Raw genomic sequence first — 8,018 nt, 5'->3', positions numbered from 1 at the left:
CAGTCCTGAACTGACCTCTTCATAGAAGCTTGGTAGCATAGAACCCATGCTGACTGGGTGTTATAAGACTATTTACATTGAGATACTCCAGGACAGCCTCTGTTTCAATAGCGGGACAGTCCCTGAAATTTGGGACTGTTTTGATACAATCTCATAGGTTGTAAACTCTTGTGAGCAGGAGCCCCACTCCTATTGTTTGATGCATTAATTTTTTTTGTCACATTGTAATGCGAAATATTGTCTGCTCATGGACCCGCTCATTTGTAAAGTGCTGTGGAATATGTTGTTGTCATATAAATACAATTATTATTATTATTATTATTATTAATAATAATAATATTGGATTCAGAGGTCCCCTATTAGCATAGGACCCAAAGCATGAGAACCATTTACTCTACGGTTAATATGACCCTGCTAGGGTGCTCTGATCTCTCCCATACCAGTTACAACTGAGGGGGAAGAGGGACTAAAGGACTGGGAGTATTTCACTTCTGGGTCTATGTCATATTTAGCAGGAGAGCCAGCTATGTGAAGGACCTGCACAGACTCCACAGCAGCAAAATAGTGAAGCATTTTTTAATACAGACTGTTTTGAAACGTAAAAGACTGTTTAGGAAATGGTTTAATTTTGCATTTATGAAGCCAATGAACGATTATTAAATTTTAATGCAACGGTGATAATCTTTACATGCTTGTGTACGTCAAACAACAGCAGAGTAGGCGCAGTAGGTTACATGTTAGAGCTTTGCTAGGTTCACTTCATCACTTGTGAATTATTTTGGCACTGTGATATGTCCAGTGTATGTAATGTATAAATACTCTGCATAGTTTCACGATGATGTTTAGGCTGGAGACTACTCTGAAACTTTAAAAATGTAAAATGCTCGATTACATAATATAGAAGTGAATGGCAACTCTCGCTACATTGTGCGCATTTATTCTTATGATGAATAACGCCTGTGTAGCATATACATTGATCAGATATAACCATACTATAACAAAACCACCTGCCTAATGTTGTGTAGGTCTCCACCAAAACAGCTCTGACCTGTTAAGGCATGGGCTGCGTACAACCTCTGAAGGTGTCTATTCCAGACTATCACATATCTGTGCACATACACTTCCTGAGGCTCCTGCTCATGGGACTGTCCCTAGGGCGGGTGTGCGATGACCAAGGGGTCAGCCTGTATGCTAATAATGCTCTAATAGTCTTTGTCAGTTTGCAGGTATAAAAGTCTGCTTCTCCTGCTCCACCCTACCTGAGCCAAACCTCTAGTGTCCTGCAAATGTGCATGTGCATGCTACTACTTGATTTACTGTGTACAGGACCTTGGTTTGTATTCCTGACCTCACTCTATGTTTGCTGAATTCCTGAGTGTCAGGCCACCACTCTTGTGCTGTTTGCCTTGACTATATGCGTGTCCTGCAACTATTGATGATTTGCTGCCAGTTCTTACCTTGACTGTATTCACACTCTGCATTTGCCTGGTACTTTGGTGCACTGCACTGTATCTTCTGACCTGCCTTGTTCACTGTCACCAAAACTATTACCACTTCAAGAAGTAGTTCAGATCCCCATATGGAGGTTAAAGGGAGAAGACCAAAAGGACAATGCCATTAGAAAAATTCCTAAGCCAAATCAGTTTGGTGGTTCGGTGGGTCAAGAACCTGATGTCTGTTACAGCTGTAAAGATAGGGGCGGGTTAGGGATAGGATGCCATAGAATAGGAGATTGTGGCAGCTGTAGTATGCATCCCACCAAAATAATGTGTACTGTAACTAGCTGGTTCAGATGTACTGTAGGCTTCCATTCAGAGTACTCGACAGGTGCCAAGGTCTACAACAACACAAATATCAACTGGTTGGCTTATAGAGGGGTGAGCACCACTACTGAGCTAACTATCAGAACAAGTTCTCATTAACCTAGTGGCTAAGGTATTCGGCTACCAATGAGGACACATACAAATTGTTGAGGGGACAGCAGGATGTCTGGCAACTGGTGTTACCCCAGTCCTAAATATGAGGGTCTGTAAACTTACGTATGGCTCAGTAAAGAATGACCAACTGTTAAGACCATATTTCTAAAACCCAAGACTTATCTTACCTTTGCATGGGTGTGTCTTACCTGTGAAATACTTTGTGCAAGGGCCACTATGGAGCATATTCATAAAACTTTGTGCAGGGGCTACTATGGGGCATAAATTATCTGTCCCTGTCCCATAGAGGCCCCTGTGCAAAGTATTATGAATATGCCCCATAGTGGCCCCAGCACAAAGTATTATAGGGCATACTGCTTTGTGCAGGGGCCACTAGGGGCATATTCATAATACTTTGCACAGGGGCCACTATGGGACAGCGGCAGATAATTTATGCCCCATAGTAGCCCCTGCACAAAGTATTATAGGGCATACTACTTTGTGCGGGGCCACTATGAGGCATAAATTATCTGCCCCTGACCCATAGTGGCCCCTGAGCAAAGTATTATGCTGCATAATTTATGCAGCATAACACTTTGTGCATGGGCTACTATGGGGCATAAGTGCCCCATATTATGACACCATATTAAGGGTCATAGTGGCCCTTGCACACAGTATTATTTATGCCGCCCCATTGTGGACACCACCATGAACAATTATTATATTCTGGGGTCTTTCCAGTCCCCACGTACTTACCTCTCCCTCGCTCCAGCACACTTCCTGCTGATGTCAGCCATCTCATGGGACTTGACTGAGCAGGGGCTTGCGTCACGACACAAAAGGACGCAAGCCCCGGCCCATGTGACGTCTGGGATGTCACCCAACTAGGCCTGAAGCCTTCCGAATCTGGGAGAGGTAAGTACCTGTGTTTATTATATTCTGCATTGTGGGTCAGACAATTTCTTAGTTTGTACCATATAAATTATACAATGTAAACTAAGAAATTATACCAAAATGGTGACAGGCATTTTTTAATTGTGCCAGAACTGAGTTATGGTGCATTCCGGCCCAATGAAACCACTGAGTTTCATAATACGCAAATATAATAACCTGAAGAATTAATTTAAAAGTCTTTTTTTAGTGTGAAATATGAATAGCATAAAATACAATTCTAAAAATCGCCTTTTTATATATTCATGCCACAAAAAAAAACAGCTCTGAAAAAAAATACAATTTCTTTTGCATAAAACAAGGTCTCATACAGGCAAATAAATGGAAAAAAAAAAGATTATTCCAAGTATTGAAAATAATACATCTAATAAAGTAATACAAATAATAAATCAAATAGTAGGAATCCTTGTATTATCATGCCAGGCATGTGCCACGTACAAACATTCAGAGGAATAACACAAGTGCGAGGAGTCAGCACATTTCACACTAGGATTAGCTTCGTCAGTACGCCATTCGGTAGAAATAGAATTGCTTACTTCATACAAAAAATGAGTTGACAAGGAAACGTAAGGTATGTAGGCATTATACAAGTAGCTTGGAGCTAGGTTTCTTAGGTCCATCCATCTTGAGAGTATCGTACAAATGCTGCCTGTATTTACATCTGACATCGTTGTATTCTTTGTGGATGTCTGAATAATAGATCTGTCGTAGTCTTTGTAGTCTGAAAATCTACTATACATTTCCCAGTGGTTGAAGGAGTATTCCCGAAATATCATGGCTGTCTCAGCGGGTGGCAGAATTCTAAAATCTAAAATTATTTGCTTATACTCACCCCTGAAGTAAGGCTTTGTTCACACTTATACACCTGATTCATTCAACATGAAGAATAAACAGCTGAGCTGAACCACCAATGAAAAAATTGTGCATGGTAGAGCGTCTGAACCATGGACTAGAGATGAGCGAGTACTGTTCGGATCAGCCGATCCGAACAGCACGCTCGCATAGAAATGAATGGACGTAGCCGGCACGCGGGGGGTTAAGCGGCCGGCCGCCGTCAAAGCGGAAGTACCAGGTGCATCCATTCATTTCTATGGAGCGTGCTGTTCGGATCGGCTGATCCGAACAGTACTTGCTCATCTCTACCATGGACTTGACAGCGGGGTTGTGTATTACAGCTTTTATTAATATTAGGCAGATTATTCGGGGGGGGGGGGGGGTTACTATATTTTAGCTGTGTATGCAATGCAACCAAATGTAACTTCTAGGAACTCTAGTTTCCCAGTAACCAGTCTTAGTCACATGCTCGAACAAAAAACCACAGTCCGGGAATGGAGATAAGGGCTGAAACCACATCTACTGGACGTGAGTTATAAGTTTATTTTGGCATGGGTGGATGTCTTTAAAGGAATGATAACGATTAAGGGTTTTCGGGGAAAAAAGACTAACAGAGGGACAACCACTTAATCACTTATTGGTCTTTCGACATTTCAATGGTTCTTGCATATTCAGCACCTTCGAATATTCAGCAATGAGATACCTGGTGGCCATTGTGAAAGGCAACATTGATCCCGTACATCCATTCCCATTGACTTGTAACAGGGTTTGATTGGGTTTCTTTTAAGTTTCCTCATTTTGATGGTAAAAATAAAACTGTATTCTGTGATATTCCAGCTGGAAACTTAACAGATCCATGATGAAATGTAAAGATTGAGAGTCCTCAGTAGTTTGATACCTTTTTAATGATGACCATACTGCAAGCTTCCGGAACTGCTATAAGGTTCCTTCATCAGGCTGGTATAACACAATATCTGAAGGCAAACCCATTTATACAGGAAAACAGTGTTTGATGCACAAATGATGGAAAGCCATACAAGCAAATAAACACATAAGTCAAAAAAAAAAAATTCAGTTCACAGGAAGACTCTCTGAGTTTTATGATTCCCTTGATCAATGACGTGGTGTTTAGTTGTTGTATAACGACATAAAACTGGGCGACTGGTTTAACCCCCCTTGGAGTGTGTCAAAGGCCTTCATTAGTTTATATTCACACACAAGTCAATCTTTTTTGCTTTTGAAATTTCCTCTTAAAACCAGGATCTTCATGTCATTGATGATATTATGATTTTGATTGCTGGAGTGTTTTGGCACAAGGAGGTCAATTCTTTGCTCTGAAATTGTGTGACGGTGCGAGTTCATCCTCATCCTAAGTGTCTGGCCTGTCTCCCCCTCATACAGACCCCCAGTGGGACACTTGGTACATAATAATAAATACACCACATTAGGTGTGCTGCAGGTGAAGGTACCTGGGATCTTGTAGTCCTAATTGGAGTTGGGGATCTAGATCCAAGATGGAAACAGTGTAACCCAGCTACCATCCGCCATCTATGGAGCAAGCTCAGGAGCATACAGCACTTCCCCTTCCCCTAGTTCCAGATACCTGGCAGGGGTTTATACTGATGGACTGTGCATGCAGAGCAGTGGTAAATCTCCCCTGTGAAGCCTGTAAAAGATTTATCCACAAGACATGACCCATGGATAAATCTGGTTTAGGCTAAAATCTACAGGTTAGATGTCGAAGTAGAAAAGGGAAGAATTTTAGAAAATGCAAGTCCTGGAACTCTACAGCTCTGAATCCTCACCAATTATAGATATATTGCCACCCCCAATCCACAACGCAGCGTTAAGTGCCCTATGTATTTGCAGCCAGCACTAGGGGGCGCTCAGTGCTTACCTGATCCGGCAGTCTCTTGATGATGGACCTGGGGATCTGTGGGTTGGAATCAGCCTCAGGTAAATTAATCTAAACTCCCCAGACAACCCCTTTACACATTGCTATAAAACTGTCTATGTGCTGAGCTTCTCTAAGGGCTCCTTCACGCGGCGTAAGCGCTCGGCTCATTCCGAGCTGTACACGCGAGCGCTTCTAAACACTTCCCATTCACTTCAATGGGAGCGCGCGTAAAGCCAGCTTTACGAGCGCTCCCATTGAAGTGAATGGGAAGTGTTTAGAAGCGCTTGCGTGTACGGCTCGGAATGAGCCGAGCGCTTACGCCGTGTGAAGGGGCCCTAAGTGGTGGCTGCAGGGTAATGCTAGGACTAGCAGAAGGTGTTCAATATGGAGCCCCTCTCACCCCGACCCATCACAGTGGTGTGGTTTCTCATTACAGTGAATACACCATGACCTACTAATGAACTACTCTTTTGCAGATCTAATACATATAAATTACTTTCTTCTCAACCTAAGGTTGTATATATTGATATTTAATCCTGCTTCTGACACTGTAACCTAGCCTTAGCAAGTCAAGCCTGTTCCTGTTAGTGTGTTATACTGGATTCAGGTATGCAATATCCAAAAAAAAGAAAGCTATGCTTGTAACACTGCCTGTTAGGTGGCTATGGTATCCTCTTTCAATGTCAGCTCCAAGACAATCCTTCTAACACAACTAAAATGTCAGCCAAGCTAGACATTCATCTATAGACGGCTGTGCAGGAAGCTTTCCCTCATCGGTGTAGAGCAAGTACTGGTTGGCTAGATGAGAGGCCTATGGTCTGGGGGTACGGTTCCTGTTTCTCTTTAGTTAGAGCACAATCTAGGTGTAAAGAGTCCCCAGATCTTAAATAAAGGCATCACTATGTTTTTTTTTCTTTGAATAACACTAGGTTCAAACCTGCATTTGGGTTTTTGTTCAGGGGGTCCGCATGGGGTTAGGTTGAAACCACACATTGCTGAAAAGCTGCATGTATTTTATTGCAGGTTTAAGAGAAATGGGAAGTATAAAGGAAGAACTTAACACTTCTCCCTTCTGCTAAATCCACTCCTGCATTGAAAAACGCAGCAAATATATTTGAGCTGTGAAAATGTGAGTGTTTTCTCTATAGATTTAATAACGGAAGAAAAAAAATTGCAGAGAAAAACACAGCAATGACGCAGTGGAAAAAGGTGCAAATAAAAAAATGCAATGCCGCCTCGCTACGTAACCTGAAGGAGTTTTTGTTTTCTTTTTGTGGATTGAGAAATATGGTTTTCTGACACTAGGTTCACACTAGCGCCCGGAGTCCGTTCTCAGCTTTCCGTCTTTTGCATGCAGAAGATGGAAAGCTGTCAGACCAGGTCCGGCCATGTGCGCCGGTGAGCGTTTTATGCTCTCTGCCGCGAAACCGTGTTTTTTAACCAGATACAGAGTACTGCATGTCCAACTCTGTGTCCGATTTTGAAGAAACGGTTTCGCGGCGGAGAGCATAAAACGCTCACCGGCGCTCACGGCCGGACATCTTTCAAACCCACTCAAATGAATGGGTGAGAAAGAGTCCTGCAGGTTTCTGTCTCCTGCCTCTGTTTTGTGCAGGAAACGGAAACCTGTATGAACAGAGACCGAGCGCATAAGTGAACGAGCCCTGACTTCACTTTCTCATTCTTGTCTCTCCTGATCTCTTTCTATGATCCCATTTTGCTTGATATCTGTTTGGCCTTGCCTTGGAATTGTATGACTTTGCTTCCGTCTTACAATTTTGTAGCAGAAAGTCATCAGCAGTTTGTATCGGAGACAGCTCTGAGGACGCAAATTTGGGATTTCCAAGTCGTGCGCCCATTATCTATCCGGATACATTGAGCGCCCCTTTAGATAAGTTTGGATGAATACCAGACAGAGTTTCCCTTGGCAGTAATGTTAGACTCCTAGACTCTTTCTCATGGTGTTCACGAAATGTAGCAGAACAGACTGTGTCTGCCATGTGCTCCCTCCCACGGGGGTAAGGAGATGCTGTTAGTTGTGATTTATTGAGATGATAACGTTGTCTATGTATGCCAGCCATAGCAGAGGAATCCAGCCATGCAAGTCAGGCGCTGAAGTAATTAGGTTGCTTTATAAAACGTGTACGGGGAGCTGTGTACTAAAATAAAAGCAATTTTTGGAGCACAGAGGCTTGAAAATAACATTTAGACCCCAGGGATCTGCAGTAAAGTAGCGGAGGCTTTTTATCATGTGACTGTGAAATGACAATCTTACTATATGAAATCCTAACACAAAGCTGATAAATGAGATTTACCAGTAGCTTTCCATGTGGTTACATTCTGTTATGTCGCTTGTCAATGTAAGTTCGGTTAAGGTCACATGCTAAGTAGGGAGCACTATAGGGTCAGTGCTGTGGGTG

Source organism: Leptodactylus fuscus, chromosome 2, assembly GCF_031893055.1.
Source record: "Leptodactylus fuscus isolate aLepFus1 chromosome 2, aLepFus1.hap2, whole genome shotgun sequence".
Taxonomy (NCBI): Eukaryota; Metazoa; Chordata; class Amphibia; order Anura; family Leptodactylidae; genus Leptodactylus; species Leptodactylus fuscus.
This window is presented reverse-complemented; position numbering follows the sequence as displayed.